Genomic DNA, 26,050 nt, shown 5'->3' on the forward strand with positions numbered 1-26,050 from the left:
TTGCAAATGTTTTGGACCCGTTCGGGAAACTGTTACTGAAATGGTTCATAATTATGCGGGAAATCGACATCTTTTGATGCAGAACCATTTTGATTCTCCATTTGTTTAGTTTAATAGGAAAAAACAGTTTTTAAGTGTTTAGGAACAAAATTTAGAAAGACAAAACGCCGAATGCCAAAACGTTGAGTACCAAATTGTCGAGAGGAGTGATTTTTCAACACCGAGTTTAAATTGTTCTCTAGTTATAATTATTCATTATTGTGGTCGATTCAATTATGCTTTGAATAACGTTTGCGTACAAAGCGAAAATATTTATTCGGAAATGAATTATTCTTCCAAACAATGTTCGTTTTCTTCCAATTACTCCTTTGACGATTATTGATGTTTTCTTCGATTTCGATATTTTTTTTTCTGCTGACGTTTTTTACCCAAATATTTAGGTATAATAGTTCATGAGCGCAAGACAGTTTAAATTTTATTCTAATTCAATACTTCATTTTTTTTAAATAAATTGTCCTGTAAATCAATGATATTAGATAACTGCATAGCTCCTGAAACTTCATAGCAAAACAATAATTTTGATTACGGTTTACAGTAAAAGGGCCGTGAAAAGATACTAGTGCGACTATTAGAGACTGTTTACTATGGAACACTCAATGTAATCTCATTGATCTTTGCAAAATGATGGCACCATTCAAAATCATTGAAACAGTCATTCATGTCAACGTGTAAAAGTTTCAGTAAATTGATGCGTTTATTTTTGAAAATAGATTATTATTTTTTATTTTCATTTCACAGTTTTAGAATAATAATATTACAAAACATGAAAGGATATTTACAAAACATGAGCTTTGAAATTTTCCAGTGACTTTTCACCTCATACAAAATGTATAGGAACCAAAAATTATTGGTAATTCTCCTTTTGAACGAAAACATCTACCAAAAAATACTATTGATGAGCTGATACAATAGAATGCTTCAGTTTCACTCAAAATCGTCCAAAAATGTCACTTACACCCCATTGTATTTAGGCACCTTTATATGAGAACGAGTAAAAATGAAATAAAAATGTGTTGTCAATTTAAAAATATTTGCGAAACAAGAAACAATGTGTTTGTTTTGGCTTTATTCGACTTTATATTGTGAAGTTGTAAGCCTACCTTAGCAATTACCACACAGCAGGGAAGCTGCGAGAGAAACTGCGAAGAGAGCGAGAATTTCATTCAAGTATTTTTCGTTCGATTCAAGTGCTTACTCTACTACAAAACGATATCAACAGGCGGTTGGGAGGATGAGCAAGCACGACGCTCAATGGGTGGGAAAAACAGCGCGTGTGGAAAATCAAAACAGAGAAGCCGGGGCGGTGGGTTGAGTCTAATACTTACTCTGTTTAGAAGAGCACGAGGGAGAGAGAGTTTGAGATGATGCTAACGAAGAGTGAATCGCATGCGTTCATATAAATTGACCGGTAGTACACCCAGCAATAGTTATTTGCGGTTGAAGCGGCAATCGAATTGGTTCGGGAAAAATCAAGGAGATTTTGAAATCGTGCTTCGGAAAAGCAGATGTGTACAGAAGTACAAACGTGTGGTGTGTAAACAAGGATTCGGACTACCAACATATATAACATTTTGCAAAGAAGAGCCGGTTGAGGGAGGATGTTTAATTATCGAGTCTAGCGGTAGGAAGGTGTGCTGTTTCAATCAACTACGTGCTCATGTTTTCTGTTACGGTAGCTGATTTCGGAAGTATGTCGGTTGTGAAGGGTCAACGTTAACGATTCAAGTTCGTTCATAATAGTGTGTATTATATTTGTAGTAATTTGCTATTACTCGACTTGAACCAACAATCACATCCTGCTTTTCTTCTCTGGTGTAGCGAATATTGGGAGCACAAACAAAAGCTTCCACGAAAGGGTCAGATGAAAATTAATTATACACCTCCGTCCAGGATGCAAGAGAAAACACAAAAGAAAAGCAACAACCTATTGTGAATACTGAATCAGCTGGGACTGTTTGTCGATAGCATCTGAACGTGTCCAGGGAAAATTAATTAGTCCATCGCTGGTGGTGGACGCTAATTGCCAATCGACGCCGACTAAGTATCTGAGCTATCAAATTGATTGAAATGCCAAGTGCAAAATTATTGTGCGACGAATGATCCAAAGCAAAAACACATTCCACTCTTTCAAAGACCCTGGTATACGTTAGTATAATTGAAATAATCGTCCAGTCGTTGGAAGTCACAACAGGAAACTTTCAGTTGGAACACAGTGCATGATTATCTATCGGGTTTGTCCTAGACATGCTCCTTCATGGGCAACAACCGTAACGACACATTCCATGACAAGAACGAGTTCAAAGAACTGTTAAGTGACACAAGTGCCGGAAAAGTGAGTGATGTAAAAAACAAACAAAACACAATATAGTAGCGATTTATTGGAAAACTTTGTTCCTGTGACTGTCGTCGGTGATTCGTAAATCTCGTGCCTCCCATTGATATTGCTACTGCCCAAAAGTTTCGTGTACCCGAGCCCATACAATACTCACATGCGGGGGAAATTCTGCGAAGAACGAAGTCAACCCTAGCCATCTTAGAGCGAAGAATTTGCCCTCGCTGAACCAAAACGAACAATGAACACGACGTCGCCTTAAATCGTCGCTGGTGAAGCTGGGATACATTCCAAAACGAAACCCTTCCGGGTGATGGTACTGGGGCAGAGCCGGTGTCGGAAAGACGGGTGAGTTTGCCCACACGTAGGTATTAAATATTAAGGAACATAACCATCAAGGGATGCTGGATATTAAAGACGCGGTGCGCATTGATCTCGTCGGCTTGCCCAGCATAAAGCCGTTGGGAATAAAGTCGTTTGTTTAACGACTTTTTTGGGCGTAAAAGTGTGTAATAGATGGTTACTCGTTTGAAGGTTGGATAATGTGATTGCAGGTATTACGCACTGTTTGGATGGAGGTTATGTCGTTATTACTTTTCGGCTCCAGTCTTTACATATTCGTAAACCAGTCTACTCATTTACATAATGAAATTTTTTGATGTTTCCAGGTTTTGAAACATGATTTTTAGGTTCAAGAAGTACCGTAAAACGGGGGTAACTTTGAAAGTGCGAGACCCCCAACATACTAAACGAAATAACAAAGTAACTGTTAATCAGTTTATGCAAAAGTAATGATTATTAGTATGGACACTTCATGTCAAAGCTATTTTCGTTGGAATCACGTACATTTGAGGATTTATATGCAAATATGAAAAATTTATAAGATTTCAGCATTTTTGAAACAATTTGTTCTACGATCACTATTTGGGTCGGGGTTCTGCTAAACCGCACCAAGTGCCAAAACCATTATGTCAAGATATTCAACTTTAAAGTTCACTCATCTGCGAGTAAATCGCAAATGACTCTTTTTGAAAATTTTACCGATCACAAATAACTGGACTCTGTGTCCAATAAGTAACTCAAAATAGAATATTCAGAAAAATCATAAAATATTTTCCATTTAAATAGATTTGATTTCAAATCAAGAAGCAGTTAGTTAAAAAGACACTACACGTTAATGCTTCCAGTGGGCTATTTGCCCCTTTGAAGGAAGCACCACACTAGACAACGGACTAGCATGCAACGCCAGTGACACAGTTAGAAAAACATTCCTCTCGAAAAGTTTCAGCCTGAGGCGGGAATCGAACCCACGCTCCTTAGCACGATGCGGCTAAATGCCTCGGTGACACTAACCGCACGGCTACGAAGTTCACTCTGGCTGAACGAAAATTGAAGAAATTGGTTTTCAGTTCGGTGTGTTTCATGATTTCCAGGAACACAGGAAAAGAATGAAGACAAAGGGTTCATATCATTGCCATGCATGGTGTAATGCTTGTCACAAAAGTTTATGAACCATGAACGGAAAAGATTTGTAATTTTCCATAGAACTGGCCACAATGTAGTGGCATGAATTGGTACAAGCCAATTCGCATTCTAACGTATTCTACCGTCTTTCTCTTGATGGATTATCTTTTCAATAGAAGAGTTATTGAATCAAGTCCCTCACGCATTCAAACATTCGAAAAAGACAATAATGATGTAGTTAAAGAATGTGACGATCGAAGAAACCATGAATTTGTTCTGCCAGAGCGCACCAAGTTACTCGCTTTTAGCACACTTTGGCTGAATAAGTTCACGATTCTTTATGTGAAGTGGATACCAGGAATGGCATGAAATTCATCATTCCCGTTGTACATGAAACTGCTTGTGCTTTATTGCTCAAAAATAGTCACAAAGGCTGAAAATTGATTGTTTTTTATGACTCACTGTTAGGGACAACCTAAAAAATATTAATCGGGATTCGAACTCGAGTCCTTCGCTTGGTGAGTAGGCGTGCTACCTCTCGATCATTTTGAACTATTGAATTGAGAGCGAATAACTCAAAACAAGATATGCGCGAATCTGATCAAGGAGCTTGATGATGAAAACAGGTGAAAAATCGTCATTTTCTGAACAGCTAAAGCGCACCAAGTGCTTCCAAATTATTCATATAACATCAAATTTAAATATCTTGTTATTTCATTACGGCTCCTGCATGGATCCATCAACATATTATATATGAAGCGAAGGCAAGCGTTTAGCGAATGTTTATATCTTTTCTTCATACAAAAACACGATTTTTATATAAATGGTACTCGGTGCAGTGTGGCTGAACAAAATTTCAATGATACTAGATCAGTACCACCGGAACAATATTGTATTTTTACAAAGCCGTTAACTTACATGATATACTAAAATCTGTTGGTGTTGTTACTGTATGTTGTCCGAAATTAGCAATATTTGAGAAAGAATTTTAAAAAATGCCGTCTTTAATCAGAATACTAAATTACCTCCAATGACAAGCTAAGGTTTTTGGGTTGCTCTGGTTGGATAAAATTTCAGTTTTACATATCCTGCTAGAGAAAATTTTTGAATTTACTCAACGAGGGATGGTTTAATTTATTCGATATCTCAAATGTAGTTAGGTAATGATATCTGAATCCTCTAAGGTAAATAACTCATTTTTGAAAAAAATGGCGTTTGATGCGGTTTAGCAGAACCCCGACCATTTGATGAAGTCATAATAAGTTCGTCACTTATTCTTGACAGCCTAGTTGTAGTAGAACATGAGTTCGGTCTCAAATCTCTTAGCGACAACCAAATCTAAGTCAGAAATTTCTATATAGCGTTAAACGCCTAGAGGTATGCAACGCCCTATAAATGTTCCGTAATTTATTCAATGTTGTTCTATTTAGCGTTGGGCGATTTTGAATCGATGTTCCGAAAATCGATGTTTGCTTTCGATTAATCGATTTTTTGAATCGATGTTTGGAGCACCTAAAATCGAGTGAATTGATTCTCTTCATTCGATTCTTTGATTCGATTATTTTTTTGAAATCGTTAAATATTTCCTAGTGAGTTTGTGGAAAAGAAACCATATTTTGAACTAATCTTGAAGTAGTAAATCTGCTCGATTGATTTTCGAAACCGATTTGATTGAAAGATGTTGAAATTGAATGCAAATGCAATTGGTTTCATGTCCAGCTTTCAAAATGTCATCCGATTCGAATCGATTCGAAAACATCGATTCAAAGGATTCGATTAAATCGGTGAATCGATTCGGCAGTTCAAATGTGAATCGATTCAGTAACATCGATGTTCTGGATAAATTTGCCCACGCTAGTTCCATTTTCAAAGTTACCCCAAAACAGAAAACCGACTTTCGATTATATAGAAAAATTACATATCCATTCGGAATAAATATTTTGGCAATCTCTCAACTGCAATCGATAGGAAGGATGCCAGTACTTGTAATAAAAATATAAGGTACAATTCTTTGAAACAGCATGCATAAATATTCAAGTTTTCTTCGAAAAAACTATCAAAAGTTACCCCGTTTACGGTACTCCAAAATACATCAATGATTGACGAATTTTAAATTTTAGATGACTAAAAAAATATTTTCAAAGATAGGAGTTCGGCTTCGAGACACTTAAACAAAAAATTTAACTATATATTTCACAGTTTTTTCATTTCAATGAAAAATAAATGTTTTAAACATGTAAACAAAATTTGGGGATTTTGATTTAATTTCCACGAAAAGCAAGAGTGCTTATCAAATGGTTTGGATGTTTCATCAATCACCAAAGTCAGAAATAAAGAAAATAGTCTATTCAATCTTTAGAAACAATAGCATTTTCTTTAAAATGGAATTCAGATTTATAGACATCAACGACGTACCCAGAAAATTTACTCTGGAGAGCTTGTTGTATTTTTGATATATGAAATCGGGGCTGGTAGTTACTGGTAAATGACAAGTTCATAGACCTCTTTTCTAAAAAAAAACAAAAAGAAACCTTACAGGAACCACGAAACGGGTTTTTCAATTCCTCATTTAAATAGAAATTTCTTCAAAATTATTTTTAAAACTTTTTGGTGCGATTCTAAGCGACCTTGCGACAAGTATAAATGCTTATTTTGCTGTAGATTTCTTTCAGTAATCGTAGATCGTAGAAATTAGTGAGAGTCATTGTATAGATGAATTTTTTCAAGATTCGTTATGAGAATGTCTGGAATAAGTGAAAAACTTGGCGCAGGAAGTACAGTAGGGTCTCTGGAAAAAATATCAAAATGTTTTTTTTTTTCATTAACTCTGAAATAAACCTACGGACTGGAAAACATTGATGAAAGACTACATGAAAAAAAAAAAAAAAAAAATAAAAAATATATATATATATATATATATATATATATATATATATATATATATATATTATATATATATATATATATATATATATATATATATATATATATATACATGTGAAGGAACACCTGGAATAATTGCTACAATTTTTTCAGAGTAATCTCTGTGAAAATTACTGGCGTTTGAGTGCGCTTGAACTTTCTGCACCAAATTCTGAAAAAAAAAACTCTAAGCAAACCTTGAGAAATCGGTGGTTGCATCCCTGAATCCCCAGAGATTCATTTTGGAATACTTTCAGGTACTTATGAAAGTATTCCAAAATGAATCTCTGGAGAAATCATTTAAATTCCTGAACCGTTCTTCGGGATCTGAGAAAAATATCATTAGGAACTTGTGGAATAGTCACCAAAAAGTCTCGTAAGGCATCCCTGAAGCTTTTAGTATTTTTCACTACAATGCACTGCAAGCAGATTAGGGAAAAAAGTTACATTTGGGGAACATTTTGATTGGAACAGATACTTAAGAGGACCTTCCATAAAAAAATACTTTTAGAGACTTGTATTGAAATAGTGAACAAGACTGTAAAAAGAGACCTGTAGTTTTTGATAATTTTATACAAAATTTATTATTTTTGTAGCATAGGCGAAAAAATATGTTTTTTAAAAAAAATTGAAATGTTCTTAACAATGTTTCATATGCTCATGAACGACTGGATCTGGGAACAGTACTTGGTCATTTTTGCAATCTTAAGTTCTTCTTCATTGTCTAACGAATAAATCAAAATGATTAAAAAATAAAAGACCGAACATCGCAAGTAGCGTTTTGATAGCGGTGGCAGCCGAAATTTTTTTTAATTAATTTGGTTTTGTGGCACAAAACGAACATATCATATCATATTTACTAATTACATTTTTGCTCTGGTTGTACCCAATATTCACTGAAAATTCCCTACCAGTACAGGTTTGAAAAATATTTGAATGATATTCCATACATCTCACACGATATCATAGAACATATCTTAAAAGAGATCAGCTTCAAATCATTTTTACGGTACTTATGATATTTCACTACCATTACATTCACACCAGAAAATTACAAACGTTAGCCAACAGCTGAATCAAATCTGACCATCTGTCAACCAATCAAGGATTTGCCAACAATAATTCAGTGTATTTCGCTAAAATTTTACATGAATCTGCCACAAAATAAAGCCATTAATAATATTAATAAGTAACAAGCTTATTGATCGAATTATGCGTATTTAACCTATTTGATTGAAAAATGAATAGATATTATGTTGGCTACCCACACGTGAAAATTTTTGCAGACTAGTCTTTATGGCTAGTGGAAAATCATAAGAAAGTTGTAGTGTAACTTTTCTTTAAGTACCATGATTTTTAGATTTCGCTTTAAAAACTAATTTTGTATGCATATTTTGACGTATTATATATTAATATTCTATATCTTGAAATAGCATCTGTTGGTCCTTTTACAACATATTTCATGCAGATAGTTCACAATTACAATTTGAATCTCAGCTTGGTACAGATTTATAAAATTTATAACATTTTTCATGAAAAAAAAAGTAAACATTCACAATAAAAATGCCTTTCATGTGAATTTGTTTGAAGCATGTTATTTATTGATTGATGTACAAAGTTGTACCAAAACCTTCTACTTTATTCCTATCATCAATAACCGTTGTAATAAATTGACATATTTTTTCGCAACGCTACAGAAAACGTCAATTCGGTTACATGTTGATTTGTTGCACGCTTTAATCCTGTTTGCAATGCACTCCGTTGGACGGTAAAGTCATTCAAATACCATCAAGCAACCATTCACCGTTCATTCAAGGGAGATTTGCTAATTTCCGAAATTTCTATTACAAATATAATTACCACAATAACGCATAACGTTGAATACCATAAAAAGTAAATAAACAAAAATAAAAATATGTTTTCAAAAATAAGCCATTAGTTGTGTGTGTCCACAAATTAAATTTAACCATTCTACTAGCATCTTATTTTTTTTAATAAAATTTAAAAATTAAGTGTCATACCTTTTTTGTTTTTAAAATATGTTGCTCCATGTTTTCACAACTTCGCATAAAACTCTTCTATTTAAGAAATTTCAAAATATTTTTTTAAAAATGTGTAAAAAATGAAGCATATTGGTGCTACCGTTTTTGATTAATGAGCATTTGTCTATTTATTTCCGATCTGTTCGTATAAAAAAATTGTAAAAACACATTTTGTAATTTTTAGTTTCTTGGATGTAAGACAACCGATCTTAATGATTTTTTCAGAGGAACTAATTATAAATTATTTAATCTTTTTTTTGATAAATTTACTAAAAACAAAATGAGCGATAAATTTGTTCTATATGGGAATGTTTGTACCCCAAAGAATTTCTGAATATCTCCGAAATCAAGTAAGCAATAATCAATATCGGCACAGATTCCAAAGAAGTTTTGAGAATTAGTGAAAAAATGCTGCAAGAATATCGAAGAACAAAAAAGTTATCGCGATTCAAATATTTTTTTCATGGTAAAAAAAATGGTGCTGGCGGTAGAGGAGTTAATGCACCATTCACCGTGCATCAAGTTTTCGTAAATTTTGAGGCAAAATAAAGACCTGCATGTCCTTTGCATTTGTTTTAAATTTTATGGCACATGAAGTTGAAGGTCAAAATCTTAAATGTTATGAAAGTGTACTGTAATCTGTCAAACTTGAGCACCGAGTGCTACATTTGCTATTAATTCTGATCCCAACTACTATGTCTTTATTTCGTCTTTGGTATGACAATGCCCATGGTAATTTTTTCTGACCCCTTCCTCCAGGGAGAACGTGGTGTTTGGTCCAAAACAAAAATATAAAAATGTTCATGGGCAGTGGTCTTTGGACAGCCCTCTCCCGATTCCCCCATAGATAACAGCGTAATTTATGGACGAATCCTGTCCTGAAAAAAAGTTATTGACGTAGCAATCGTATCGTTAGTAGTAAACACACTCAGATGTTAAGTGATTCGACAAGTAAAAATGGAATGGTGTTTAAATATCACGAAATGCAATTTGAATGGTTCTTTCTTCATTTTGTTAAGGCGAAGTAGGCCGTCATTGAAATTTGAACGCGTCGTTGATGATTGTTGCTTATTCATCTCACGATTCTAAATCAAAGAAAATCAGTTTGCTTTGCACTGAAACAGCTTGAAAAGTAGCAGCATACTTTTTACAAGTTAGCGCGTACAGTCATATTTATTCCCGCACTGCATACTTCAGTGCACGAAAGTAGGCCGTTTCATGACAGATTGGCGTGATGGAAAACAGCCTATTATGATGAGAAATTGCAAAAAAAGTCATTACGCAACTGAAATCAATGCTGTAATGATTCATTACGCAACGTTTTATCATTTCGCAACTGTTTTGAGTTGCGTAATTAATCAATATACAATATTTTTTTCAGAAATTGTAAAATAATGGTGAATGCATTCCGATATAATTTCTGATACCCTCAAGTGGTATTCAACGAAATTGCAAAAAATGTTGTACGTAACTCGTTGCAGAACTTGATTTTTACAGCACTCGTTGTAATTATCCTACTCGGCAAGCCTCGTAGGATAAATTTACGATTCGTGTTGTAAAAATCATCATTCTGCAACTTGTTCCGTAAACTACTATTAGTCGCGTAATGACTATTACACAACGGGGGCAAAACAATGGTGAATGCATTCCGGTATAATTTATGATACCCTCGAGTGGTCTTCTACGAAATTGCAAAACAGTTATACCGTAATCCGGGGTTACATTGATCAGCGGGGCAACATAAAAAGTTCAAATCAACATTTACCGATGAAATGTTTTCAATGCATGAATGGTGATTCCCTTCCTTCCATTCATGACCTAATAAACAATAAGGTTTTTGCAAAAATTGAGCTGAGTTTTATGCGTAAATTTTTCAACTTTTGCAAATAATGATTTTCATGATTATGGATGGCATGATCAAAGAATTATGTCTCAAATGCGTTCTCAAAACGATATTAGCAAGAGAAATGTGGGTGTTACAAAAAATGACATCGCTAAAAATGATTCCGTTGTCAAATCCTTCACAAATGTTTCTAATTTTGAATTTACTCAAAAACTAAATGACTTATTTAAGAGTCAGAAAAAACATCGAAAAATCCGAAACATCTCCGATGTTCGGTGGCCAATATGTATGCTAAGCAAGTTACTGGAACTAGACCAAATTTTAACAAGATGCATCCAACTTCATCATTTTTTTTTTCAAAAAGGTTGTGAGCATATGAATTTTGGTAAAATGTTGTCTATCTCAATCATATTGCATATCCCCTGTATGTGTTACTGATGTGCATCAAATATTTCAAAGCTGCTTGACTAAGACTGTGAACCGTTTCACCGATTCGTATATTCGTATTAGCTGTAAAAACTGATATTTTGTTTATTTTCCCCTCAAATGATTAAATTAAACTTCGCGGTAGATCCCTTTGAATATGGACAGACGAACAGTATTTAAGAACAAAGTTGACAGATAGTTAGTTTTTCTCAAATTTACGGGAGCTCAAAAAAAACTTTCCAAATGTCAAGTTTAACCATGGGAAAGAACTATCGAACTGTCAAATTTTAACTAAACGTTAAACAAATAGGTGAAACGGATCACAGCCTCAAAAAATTTGATCGATAGCAAAACTTACTTGGCAAATTTCATCCATGTATAGCTGGAAGATATAGTTAAGCTATACTGCTAAAAAATAGTCTCTTTAATTACGATTTGAGTGGACTGCACCTTAAGATTCTAGATCGTGATGAAATTCTGTACACTTACAAATAAAATAAATTTTCAAATTACTGACGATGCTTCAGCCCAAACAAAAGCGGAAAAATTCTCATCAAAGTGAATGAGAGGCAGAAAACGAATTGTATAGCAATTATTAAAATCAAAAAACTCCTTGACTATCTTTGTTTGAATTTTTACATTAAACTTTTAACTAGATTCAGTCAAACTTTCCTAAATTTAGCAGTTTTTGTAAAAACTACTAACTGAATTTTAACAATTCATTTCATTTTTGCAAAAGAAAAAGTCGAGCACTCGACACTGAAGAAGTCTGAAAATCACTGACGAAATAGGCCTATCTATCAAGATAAGCTACATATTAGAGTTTAAAGGTATTTACTCGCCTTACTAGTGATCTTAAGCATTTTTTTATTGGCAAAAGTGAAGTGAAGTGTTAAAGTTCAATTAGAATTTTTTTTCCGAACATACTTTAATAATCCCTTCCACAAATTTAAAAACAAGTAGTTTTAGTTATTGATTGGAAAAAGCGTGGTGTAGATACACGTGGAATATGTTATATCATAATCTTTTCCATATTGATTCGTTGCTATTCGATTGACCAAAATCAGAGATGGGCGGATGTTATTTCTGATGGCTGTATTCCTGTGACAAACATAGCTTATTTCTCCAAAAATCTACTGTTCCAACACGAACAGTCCAACAGTTTCCATAGTTCGAACAATTTCGCATCTATAATTGGTTTCATACAATGTATCGTTCAGGAAGGTGGAACATGTTCTCTTTATATCGGCAGAGTAATTATATACCTGCGTACTGCGTGGTAGAATAAATAGAAATTTATGGAAATAGAATCTGTCGACACGCAAAGTGTCTGTTGCTGGACAAACAGCCATCTTTATTTCAAGAAATAAGCTCACATTTCACTATGACTGTAAACATTGAGTTTGTCATCTTTTATATGTTATAGAAAAATATAAACTACTTCATTCATGGTCTTGTGAGGGTGATCAGAGCATACCATAACTGAATCATCGAAAATTCATTCAAAAGTGGCGTTCTCTCTTCTCACTTTTAACGCGAGCTGACCTGGTTTTACTGAAAGAAAACACCAAACACCGTTTTCGGTGAAGTGATGGAAAGTGGCTTGAAATCACGCGGTTCCCGTCGGTGGAGGTCCCTTTGGTGTACTGTTCCGTCATCCTTTTCCGAGACGTCGCACGTCATTTGTCGTCGTCAAGGATGTGTAAAACAAGACATAATGCATGGCATATCGGGCTCGCCGATGGCATGTGATCCGTCTAGCTCAATCTGTTCCGAGTGTCTTCACGACACAATCTGCCGATAAAGTATATCTAGGGCAGTGGTTCCCTCCGTTGGAAATATAACATTCTTGATTATTGAAAGATATAAAATTATTCTTGTAAATGTCACGAATATGAAGGAATGAATAGGAACTACAAATCTACACATTTAATACACATATTAAGTATTTTTGACAATTTTTTTACGAGTTCCTATTAAATATTTCCACTGCATCAGCACCCAAAACTTGAGAACTTCTGCTCCAGTAGAGGTATTCGATGGAAACCGGAAAATCCATCAAGCCCAAAATGAACAAGAAAATGGTCTGTGAGTTTTTCGTGGCTGTCACAAAGACGTTATCGTCGCCATCGTCATATGGTTGTGATGATGATGTTGCTTCACACTTTCAATTTTCCAGCCACCAATTTGGAAGACAACAAATGTAAGGAACGTTGACCATCCGACACCACGCGGTCTGAGTTCGTCATTGGTGGAGAAAATCCGCTTAGCTGTGGGCTGGCTGGAGCTGCTCATATTGTTTCAAGAATAAGGCTCTGAGCGGTTCGATTGCACAGACGTTTCGGATTTCAAATTATGAGCTCCGGGATAATTTATTGCCACGAGGACTCAGGAAAGGCGATGGTCGATAAAGTGGTCCCGAGAAATGGGGACAGTGTGCACGGAATACAAATTGTGCGGGTAAAACGTACCGTTGAGGGCGGTGTGGCGTTAGGAATATAAAATGACACGCAATGGAGGAAGCGATTAGTAAAAAGGTAGTGAATTTCCCAGGACATCTTTTGCCGTGATTTATAGAGTCACAGCTGTTCATAAGGGGATTATTAAGCTCGAATAGACACGTCGTGTCCGAGCTTAGCATATTGTTGTCGGAGTTCATGTATTTGGCTCTTTTTCAGATAGTGAAATAAAAGGTTATATTTGTAACTCCAAAAATTGGAAATGCCCAAGACAAACTTTGCCCCTCCTCGCTCTATGCCTTATGTCTTTTTGTTGTTCACTTAGGTGCACCTGTTAGCATTGTTACCACCGATTCGGTCAGATCAAATAGAACGCGAACTGGGAAAAGTGGAAAAATACGTTTATTGCGCTACAAATAAGAACCAATTGACAGCGCGAACAACGGATGGTCATGCTTTGTAGCGAAACACGCATCGTAATTCAAAACAACCCCTCCCCCCTGTTATCGACTCAGACCGAAGAAATGACGACACTCGATTTCGTTCGAACATTTCGATCCTATGGTTGGATTTTTTCCTCTAACTAACCAACTTTCAGGATGAGTCAGAGGGGCAGTAGGGCGGCGTCCATTCGATACGTAATTATAAAATGGTATTTTCCCTTTAGAACGATTCTGCATGGATAACAACGCTTGAACCATACGCCTAATTATTGCGCATTCGGTGTTACGTAATTCATGGATGGCTCTATCGGAAGGAAGAAAAATCTTCCCAAGACCGTAAATATTGTTTTATTGTGGTACTTCCTCACTAATAGAAGATAAGCTTCCACGGTCGCGTTGTACCTTGAACAGTACACCTCTAAGCCGACAGCAGATAGTAGCGGAGTATTTTCTCAAAGCGACAGTAATGAGGCTTGCATTTCAAGCGCGTGTGTCTGCTTAATTTGAAACATCTGTGATACATCTTCCGATCTGTACCTGTTTGGGGGAGGGATTGCGGTCTCTGGCGTGGTATTTTCCTACGCTTTTTCTATGCTGAATCGCACAGGTAAATGTATGTTTATTTCGGAGGAGTATTGAAAAACCGTATTTTGAACAGGAAGTAATTAACTTTTTCGCGAGCAAATGGGTAACTTGGCAAAAGAGACAGAGTGGAATTCCTAGATCAATTAAGCACAATGTTTCGTAATCGTTATTTTCTGTAAGATGTTGTTAGCGTAAGATGATATAAAGTATGAGTAGTAATCTTCTTCTTTTTTCCTGATGGTACGTCACTTCTAGAACAAAATCTTCCCCTCAGCTCAGTATATCTACTATGAACTTTTCCACAGCTAGGGTTTTTTGGTCACTTTTCATGGCATGATGAGACAATGAAAAATAAAATAGAAATATTGGTAAATTCATCATCATTTTTATATTAACAAGAGCCAAAAAAAACAGTAAAAACAAGATATTTTAATCTATAATCACATCAATAAACCATTTTACGAGACGTTTCGAAACAGCTGATCGCCGCAACGGCGTCAATTGACAGAAGATCTGGGATTAAATCCAGCGTGATTTTTAACAACGCCTCATTTTACCAAACGAGGACATGGAGAAAATGACAAAAAAGAGATCCAAAAATGTTCATTACTCAATGAGCCATTTTACGATGCTGGTGAAATGACAGGAGACCTGGGAGAATTTAAGGGGCAGGATCCGTCATTGATTTTGGAATTTTCAAAAGCAGTTTTTTCGTACAAAATCAAGAAAATTTACGGGAAAATGTGTTCACTGTATTCTTTTCTCCAACCGAAACACAGTGAACACATTTTTATCGAATAATGTTTAGTTTTGAACAGAAAAACTGCTTTTGAAGTTTCGTTGATGACGATGATTACGATGACGGAGCGTTGATCGTTAATCATCGTCGTCAGTTTTCGCGATGATGATGGTTGATGACTGTGCGCATTTCTAGCGTAGCTTTTCATACAGGCAAAAACTTAAATGGAGAAAAAATATTAAAATATTTCTGATCACAAAAGTGCCTTTTTATGTGCAATATGGGTAATAAAGAGGTAACTGATACTACAGCTAGGTGTAATGTTGAAGTAAATACCATTTTTGGATCTCTTTTTTGTCATTTTCTCCATGTCCCCGTTTGGTAAGATGAGGCGTTGTTAATAAATCACGCTGGATTTAATCCCTGGTCTCCTGTCAATTGACGTTGCGGCGATCAGCTGTTCCGAAACGTCTCGTAAAATGCTGAATTACTTTTTCAAGAGATTGATTTGTAGATTGTGTTTTTGTTTTGCTAAAAATGTATACGATGCTGTAAGACACTAGTTATTTGATTTTTCCCAAGTAATTCGTTAGAAATGTCATCACAAACTTTGGTTAGGAAGCAGACTGCCAGAGTGTAATAGTTCGTGGCACATCGCATTCGGAGAACGCTATCAATGTTGAGCTCAAATAATGTAAGTAGAATTGCTTTCAGCACTACCAATAATCGCAATGATAAATGATCAGTAGAGATAATTTTTAGCACAAAAATCACATTTGTTAGCAAATTTCGTTAATGAGGCTTCCTGTCGTACTTGTTTTCCTGCATTTAGTTGTTTGGCATTGCCAATATTATAGAAAACAAATAATAAAAATCGTGAAAATTGATCAATTTCACCCAAAATTACGGTACTCACTCTATCACATGGTACGTGACGAGTTCAAGAGCATTAACTCTCGTGGAAGATATCGTGCCATTCGGGAGATTTATGTTTTAATTGAAATGTAGTAATAACATCCTTGTTTTCTGGTAGCAACTTTAATATAATATTATAAGCAATTTATAATCTAACACTCCTTTGGTCGCAAAAATTGTATAGAAAATGGAACACATTCGATTATGTTTCTTGATCACAATGATCAATGATCAACTACAAAAACAAAATTTGTGCTAAATAAATTTATAGAAAAAAATAAGATAAATTTTTGCATTCATTTAAGGAAGAATAATATTTGAGTTATTCTTAAAAAAAAGTTTCAAAGTAATCATTATAATTATAAGATATTTGTTAAAATTCTTGGATAAAAGCCTAGCACAATTTATATATTCCTTAGAGTTTTACAGTATTTGAGGTTCAAGGTAACAAATTCTGAAAAGTACCAGGTAAGAACTTCAGACAGGATAATTTATTGACGAATTTTCTGTGCCTAGATATTGAAGAAAGAATTAAAAAAATAGTATTACTGATATTTTGAAAAAGGTTCTGGTAAAAGTATCTGAGCAAATATTTTAAGAACGCTTTATGAAAACGTCAGAATAACTCATGAAGGAATAGTTGGTAGAATACCTAGAGCAATCTTTGATATTTTCATAGAAGTTCTGAGAATTTTGTCAGAATTTTTTAAATTAAATTCCTGTCCAAATAACAGGTGAATTTTTCCATTTTTTCGAGAACTGCGGTAAAAGTATGGCTGCAGATTTTATAAAAAAAAAGTATGTCAAATTTTCTACAAATTTACTCCAACGAATTTTCCCAAAAGAAATCATAAGCAATTTCTTTATGAAATCCCGTTAGAAAACTTAAAACAAACGTCGATTACTCTTTACGTTCTTCCTGAGACTTAAAATGTTCTTCAAGCATAATTTACATGACAGAAATTTCTTTTACAATATTAACAGATCAGATAAGTCAAATGACAGCTTCTTAGATTAATATTAACATATTTTTAGGCGTTCTGCCAAAAAATATCAAGCTCCAAATTTTTTTCTGACTCTCGCCAATCATAAGAGCTAATGACAATATCTGACAGGTCGGTAAGAGATTCACTGAAAAGCATAATCAGTAATACTTTCAGAAATATTGTAATTCATTACTCAAGGATTTTCATAAACATTTCTCATAAACAATTGTTGATTTCTACATACAATATTTGTTGATGTTTTCCTGGAAATTGTTTATACATTTCCTCAGGTACAGCGATAGCTGTACGCTATAAAATTCTTTGAAAGTTTAACAGGAACATTTCCCAAGAATTCCAATGATTTTTTTTTCATAATCTAATAGTGCAAAACCTTTTAAACATTCCAAATTTCAAAAAAAAAACATGTTCACTCAAGTACGATAGATAGCATTTGAATATAACACTTATGAAAATTCATTAAGGAAATCCAAATAAAAGTCTCTTGAAGTTTCTAGAAAGACCTCGAAATGAAAAGAAAGATTTCCTGTGCGCATTTCCTTAAGAATTTGAATGGTTTCATGAATGAGTTATGAATATCATAGAATGCTCATTTTCTGGAGGAGTTTTAAATTCTAAAAGCTTATTCACGTAAAAAACGCTTTCAAAATTCTTGAATGAATCCCGGGTGGAATTTATGGAATAATCTTTGGACTAAATTCTAGGGAAAGCTGTAAGGATTCTCTGGAGGAAACCCCTGGACAAAAAATAGAGGAATCTCTTTGATAGTTCCTATAGAAGTATAATACATAATGTTTCTGCGAATCTTTCGTAAGATTCTTTAATGTTAGGAAAATGTATAAAAATTTTAAGCGATTCGCCCACAAAAATACTAGAAAACTGGAGAATGTTTAGGGGAACATTTAAACAAAATTGGAAGGAAACGGCGAAGAAATCGCTTGTGGATTTTTTGAAAACGATTGAATTTCTGTAAAATTCCTGTACTATATTTTAAAAAAATGTTTGAAGGAATTCCCACAAATTAAAACAAATAAATCCATGTGAAACGTAAGGAATATGCTTTTTGTGAATAAATGGAAACTGTGTTGTTATGTGAAACTGTAAAGCTGTGAAGCTATGTTGGTGTAATTCCTGGCAAAATTGTTAAAAGGATTTCAAAGAGGATAAATGCGATGACTAAAAATTACCAGTATGATATTTGTAAAACCTATGATTATTGCGACGGATTTTACATTTTCAATACCGAAACAGTGGGATTCGTGACCGTGCGGTTAGCGGCGTCAGTCGCTCAGGCGTATAGTGCTACCAGGTGTGGGTTCGATTCCCGCTCCAGATGGGGGAAACTTTTCGTCAAACGAAAAATTCATCACGGGGTAGTCTGTGCAGCCTTTGGCGGAAGACTATGTAAGTTATCTTTTTAAACATGCTGGGCCCTTACTGGGTCCCCTCCAGAAAAAAAAACTAGCTACACCAACGTTAAAAAGATATATAAAAATGCTGCAGATATTTTTTTCTCATATTAATTTTCCCCTTTTCAATCCTTTTTGGGACGGTGCTATCCCGTTAGGCCGAATGTCATTAGGCCAAAAGCCATTAGGCCGAATGCCGTTAGACCGAAATGGTCGTTAGGCTGAAAGGGTCATTAGGCTGAAAATAATCGATAGTTCTAAAGAACCGTAAGGTCAAATGGGTAGCTAATAGAGATATTTCATTATGATTTGCATTACTTAGAAGCCGCGGAATTAATTTTCAGGTCGAATGAATAGTCAGTTATTAGATCAAGATAATTTGCATTACCTAGAGACCCATAATATCCTTTGTGATTTATAACTAGAAAGAACAGCATTTGATTAAAGGATGGAAAAACACTGATGAATTTGTTAGCCATTTGAAAAAGTAGTAAATGATCAAATGTTATTTCGGCCGAACGACCTTTTTGGCCTAACGGATTTTGGTCTAACGGTATTCGGCCTAACGACCTGCACTCGTTGGGACCCGTGCCTTCTATTTTTCGACGGACCTTAGCGAAAGCGAAATCGTAGCGAAAGCTTGCACCGTCTTGGTAAAAAATTCTTAGAAATTATCGTCGATTATTCACTGATATGGTTGCTACCGTAAACAAACGGACGAGCAAATCTCTGATTTCACAATTTTCTTCCAAAAAAAGTGAGTTTTAAAACTGTCACTAAACTTGACAAAAATGGAAATGTGCGCTTTCTTCCAAAGGTAGATTGAAAATTATATCGAAATGAGCAATCAGTTCGATACTCTAGACACATTTTCCGAACATCAAATAGAAACTGCTTTTAGCCCGGGCTCTTTGATTCAATTGAGGAAACAAAGAGTGCCGCCAATCGTGATTAGTTGTTCCGAATTCGGAGGATTTAGGCAGAAGATCTTGAACTCCATTAGAGGAATCAAGTTTTCCTATCAATTTGCAAAGAAGCCCCGTCCAGACATTTTTCAATCGCAAAGAAATGATTCCATGTTTTGCTAGAAACTTTTAAAGATCGCGAACTTGTTCTCATACATCTTGAAAAGAAGAAGCAGATTTTATTTTACTTATGACAAACGAACTAGTATCTAGGGCTGATGCTAGAAAAAATAACTTTTTTAAATAATTAACATTAAGGTCATTCAAGCAAAATGTAACATGTCTGTTAACACATAAAATCACAGAAAATCGTAACTTTGTCTTGCAACAGCTCTTGGTTTTCAAACAAATTTTCAGGCCAGCCGTTGTATGCTGTACCAACATGAACTAACTGTTTCAATACCAAAAAGCAAGCTCTGCATAGGATTAAAAATAAAATTTTGAAAATGATTTTAAAGCTCCCTCGTTAATACAGTTATAACGAGTTACATATAACATTCAATGTTGAAGAATTGGAACAAATGTCGAATAAAATTATTAATAATTTGGACAAAAATCGTTGCAATCTTCTTTTGCGACGAATAATGCGTTATGTATTTAGGTTAATGTTTGAAATGATACTATTAAAGGTATTTAAAAATCCGACATAAGTTCGCAGTTGGTTACAAAACGGTAAATAGAGTCGTTTTAGACCAAATTCAACATTTATTTTTCATAAGGGCTTTCTTGCAATGATCGTATTCTCTTCTTCGCTGCTTTCTTCGCGTTATAGAAAAAAAAACAAATTGACTTTTAGAAACGTATTTTAGTGTTGTACGATTAATAATCAACAAACTCGCATATTCAATAAATTGTGATGGTATTTTCTTAGTTAATTAACTTTAAATAACTTTAATTAAAATGATTAATCCACCTAAAAGTGAGATAAAAAAAAAATATTTTTTCGATAGTTCGAGATAGAGCTTTGGTGTCTTCAGCAAAGTTGTAGATGTTTTTGATTAGAGCAACTTTGTCGAAGACGCTAAATTTCTATCTCTTATAGTTTTCATGATATGGAGTGTTTTATGAAGAAAGCCCATTAAAATCATATATTTGATTGTAACTTTTTTTCATGATTTTCAAAGCATTTTTCAATACTGAAAACTTTCTCTGAACAAACTATGAGCCTAAAATCAACGACCGAGACGCTATTCAAAAAGCGCATGAAATCGGGGAATTAAAACACAGTGCAAAAGTAGTAAAGAGAACATTACAAATGTTACTCGATGTTCTGTGATATGTCTACTCGCAGAAATTGTTCTTCATTTATTAATTTGTTTATTAATTATAACTAGTTCTATCGCACAACATCAAAACTAGGGATGTTAATAACCGCAGCGAAACTAATTAAGATTAAGACAGCTAAATTTTCACATACATTCATCGTCATTAAATATTATGGAAATGTTCATTTTATGTTGGTGGTAAAACACGCAAGCAAAACAAACATTTTTGAATTTTTTTTCACAGTCCTAAAAAACATCTATGAATGATTATAATCCCTTCGAAAACAATTCTAAAGGTTTCTGCTTCGACATCTTATCATTACGATATTCATCTCATTGAAAAACCTCAACATCTCTGTGCCTAAAATTATATCAGTTTTAATTTCTGATGGTTCTGCCTTCAATTTATCACCGTATCAACAAAAACACTCTTTTTTATGCTCTAAATCAACCGTCCATAATAAAAAATATTGAAATTTGTTGTTCATGCGTAACAAGTTCAGTGTTCATTTTACCATCCTGTTCATTTTTTCACCCCTTCCCCTATGACAAATGGTAAACAAAATTCATGCTGTTACACACATGTGACTTAGCAATCTGTATGTAACCGAGCGTGTTATTTGTTTCTTTGCAATCACAGATTCAATTTCAATGTAACTTATTCATTTTGACAGCTCTAGGTTAAGTTACATGCAAGTAAAAATGTAAACAAAGCGTAAGTTACAATTTAATAGCTTAGTAACCAAAATTAAAAATCATCAATAAGATATGTTACAAATTATTTGAAATACAACGGCAATGTAATTTGTTTTATTTTTCTAAAATATTGCATTTGTTACCAGTGCTACTTGGGAAGTCAGATAAATCCTTATAAAGTAACAGTGACGCCATACGGACATAAGGAAAAGGAGGGAATGTTATTTAGGCAACCATTGTTGCTAGAGACCGAATAAACCATGTCCACAGTTGTCCTGGAAAGGATATTGGGTTAGTGGGATAAGGTAGGGATCTGTAAGTCTCCTATAATTGGTAATGTGACCCCGAATTCACGATGCTACTTGCTAATGCATTGCATGCCAATCGAATGTAATTCCGGTCCAATCGCTTGCCCTCACAAGCGCAAGCGACTCAATCAACGGACCAAACACTACTCATATCTTGAGTATGGTCTATTAAGACATTGAGATATACCCTGAAAAGCGCTCGTCAAATTTTCGCATACTCTGAAGTGCTGTTGATATCTTAAAAGTATTTGTTAAATTTGAATTAAACAGACCGATATTTGCACTACAATAATATCTCGATGCCTCAATCGTCTATTTATGACACATTACGTAGATATCAACATATGATTCAGTTGGACAAACGTGTAGGATTGTGATTCACGTAAAAATGCTGCGGTAAGATGTGACAGTAGTCTTCTGTATAATGCGAATCATTATTGGCATTTCTCGGTTCTCAGTTTGTTGGTTCAAAATCAGAATTACAACAGGATTTCGAAGTTGTGAGAATCATCTTATAATAGCGGACATTGTACAGCTTGATCTTCGCCTCATCCTCATTTACTTAGTATTAGTTAGAAATACTGTGATGCTAGAGAGATTAGATTTCATAAATACTCCTCACTTCACCGATTGAGTTGGTGGTTTCTCCCTTCATGCTCATTCTGTTAAGGAGGATTGATTTCCCCGTAGCAGTCCGCGACTACAAAATACACGTGACGCCTGCAAACGAGACCGAACCCGATCGAGACCTTGACATCAGATCTATCCGCGTTTCGCCGTGTTTGCATTCAGTGAAGGAGGAAGTGCGAAAAGTTTCGGCACAAAAATAAACCGAAATAAACAAATCCCAGCTAGCAACCCGAAACGTGTGTGAGGCAAATGAGAGGCACGCATTACGTACTAAGACAACATTTATATTTTAATTGAGTTCGGTTGAAATATAAATCGTACATACAATTTGAGTTGAGCATTAGATTCGAAGATTCTGCACATATTCAAATGATTTTTACGTTCGAATGAAATCTACATACAATGATAATCACAATTCTGGTTCAATATAAATTCGATCATATAAAATGCAATTTGAGGAGTGATTTACGACTTACTTAATGGCTAATCGATTACCTGGAAAGCTACTATTTATTTCCGCATATTCAGTAGCTAATCGAAAACCACAAGTTTGCTACCGTGCAAAACCCAGAGACATTTCCAGTTTTCGAGCGGAATGATATCGGGTTATAAGGGTAACTTTTTTCACTCTAGCAAGTGAAGATGATTTTATCGGATGACTGTAGGTACTCTCCAATGGCAGAGGGATTTGTTGTGTAGATCCATGTATGCTCATCGCTTTTTCTCCTGACAGTGATGGATGACTGTGGATTCCCTGTTTGATCTGCAGTAATCGACGTTCTCCGTAGAATCTGCTTAGTACCATATTTATCGCAGCCTTTTCGTGCTCAGCTTTCCAAAATAATCCAAACGCTGAAAACACATGATAATGTTTGGTAAACTCTCACAACGATGAGGGACTATTGAACCGGGTCACGTATCGTGACATCGTGGGAAACTCATACCATTGGTGGGTAATAAATAGCGATAAAATAAAATATTAATTACGATGAACTCAATAGTGCTCCCTCCCAGATGGACGCCGTCAGACCGTCCTGAGCGCGTGTCTGGACATCAAGGGCGCACTATGCAGAAGAAACCTACTTTGGTTGGCCAAAACCTTTAGTGATTTGGGGAATGCGCCCTAAAGGTTTGATTTCTTCGGCAAATTAACTTGGGAAAACAAAATCTTTATTGTGAAAATATTGAATTTGATATAGATAACTTGCAACTTATCTAGATCACTTCTATCTCTTGTTAGAAACGTTCAAGCAAAAAGCTTTATTGTGGCGTATTGCTTATTGAAATATTTTGAACAAATATTTCGAAAGCACATATGATCAATACCCTTTGTGAAAAGCGCTTTTTTGGACTTAAGGAAACTTGTCTGAAATAACGTTTCTGATCGTTTTTCGCATGAAATATCCGACACAAAAATATAAAATCGTATATAAGGGATCAATTATCAACGTTTTTGAATAAAAATTGTGAAGTCTATTAATAATTATCCCATAAAACTTAAAAATTTTGCTTAATTTGTTTTGTGTAATTCATGCCTATTGTTTCGAATGATTAGAAATATTTTTGAATTTGGAATCACTTTGAATGATTCCAATCTTTTAATATGTTCCATAAAAGTTTATGTAACTGTGCTATGCTCGAGTTTTTGCCCAATAAAGTAGGTTCCCTGCCCATAGTGTGGCGTCGGCAACGGGCCTCATATTAGTATTGTTGCTATTAACTTTATCCTACCGCTTGTTGCTGTCTCCGTTGGATTCGTCGGGTCACAAAAATAAATACGGCAGCCTATTATTACTGGTACGACATGTGTCTGCGTCGGTCGTGATAGTCAGTCTCTGTAGGTCAAGTAGAAAAGTTCAAAAGGTCCTATATGGACTTATGGGAAAGCAAATTTTGTTATGATTTTCTCGATGATGCCCTAAACTTTTTACATTACATACTTCAACTTACAGCACTGACTGTAGCAGCCCTGCTTGAAAAAAATACGAGTTGCCTTAGCGTACAACACTTTATTACGTTACTAATCAAATTTATATTATAATACAGCCATTCCACGAAAAACCGATCTAGTGGGTCACCGAATTCCGTGAAAATTTGCTATTTTGTTCCTTATCCGAAATAAGGATACACGTATTTTTGAATTTTTTGATTAGGGTGACCATTTCCAAAATAGGGTGACCAGAAAATCGCGATTTTGCAAAATTTTTATTTTTAAAATAATTATAACTTTTGAACCGTTCGACCGATTTTCAATCTTTTTGGTCTGAAAAGTTGAAATTTTAAGCTTTCATTCCATAAAAAAAGTTTGAAAATCGGTTAAGCTGTTCAAAAGTTATGATTTTTTTTAAAATAAATAATGCGCTGAGACCTACAGTGTGTGCCGATGAAAAATGACTGATTTTTTATTTTCAAAAAAATATATCTCAAAAACTAAAAACATACATCGCTGAAAATTTGACAGTAGACATAAAATTTTCTGAACTTTCAAGAAAAAATGAGAACAGCAATAGCCCCTTTGGTCCCGAGGCCTTCAGAACAAAAAAAAAAACGGAAGCTATTGAGTTTTTTTAATGTAAAAAACACACTTTTTGTGAAATTTTATATTTTTCCTGAAAAGTCAAAATATCTAGCCTTCATTTCGTCCAAAAAGATTGAAAATCGGTCGAACGGTTCAAAAGTTATAATTTTTTTAAAAATAAAAATTTTGCAAAATCGCGATTTTTCTGGTCACCCTATTTCGGAAATGGTCACCCTAATAAAAAAATCCAAAAATACGTGTATCCTTATTTCGGATAAGGAACAAAATAGCAAATTTTCACGGAATTTGGAGACCCACTAGATCGGTTTTTCATGGAATGGCTGAATATGTATTCTAATTTTAAAAATGAGTTGAAATCAGAATTTGAACTTTTTTTTCAAATTACATTAACAAAATTCACAATTTGAAGCAAAACCATTTCGTAACAGTACGAGAGATAATGTACAAGCTGGCTTCAGAGAACTTCTGATTGGTCCATTCGCAAAAGTTGCTCTGGTTTGACCACGTGTGTGACGGAATGCTGCAATCAATATCTTACGATGGAAGGATTTGTATTTGGACAATAACACATGCACAGGATTAACGCTTAGGAAAGAAAAACAGTGGTCAGTGGGTGTGGGGATATGCTTACAGGAATGTGCGGGATGTTGCAGTGATATATTATACGCAGAGAAACCTTGGCCGAATTTTGCCCAATGTTATCAAAACCAATTTTTTCAAGTTAAAAGTATTACATTCATTAAATGAATTTAATGAGGACATCAGAATATTTTTCAATTCAATACCCTCATAGCTTTACTTATTTTTCCTCTTCTAGAAATCCTTCTGAGATTACTTTGGTCTTAACCGACTCTAGTCATCTTTGTAGCAAACTTGTTACTCACGCTCTTTTTGATTCGGATCATGTCTCTGTTACATTTCAAACATTCCATGAAACGATTCTCAATCCTATCAGCTCCACTGGAATATCCCTTTCGGGACGGACAATATTTAAGTGATAATTT

The 26,050-nt window shown here is 34.7% G+C and overlaps 1 protein-coding gene across 1 annotated transcript in view; it reads left to right on the plus strand.

Moving 5' to 3' along the window:
- The first annotated feature begins 1,498 nt into the window (after positions 1–1,498).
- LOC5573693 (ras-related and estrogen-regulated growth inhibitor) overlaps positions 1,499–26,050 on the plus strand; it is a 43,505-nt gene continuing 18,953 nt past the window's right edge. The window contains exon 1 of the mRNA XM_001660972.2: positions 1,499–2,740. The gene's annotated coding sequence lies outside the window, so the exon portion shown is untranslated. The remainder of the gene's footprint in view (positions 2,741–26,050) is intronic.

Source organism: Aedes aegypti, chromosome 2 (assembly GCF_002204515.2).
Source record: "Aedes aegypti strain LVP_AGWG chromosome 2, AaegL5.0 Primary Assembly, whole genome shotgun sequence".
NCBI classification, from domain to species: Eukaryota; Metazoa; Arthropoda; class Insecta; order Diptera; family Culicidae; genus Aedes; species Aedes aegypti.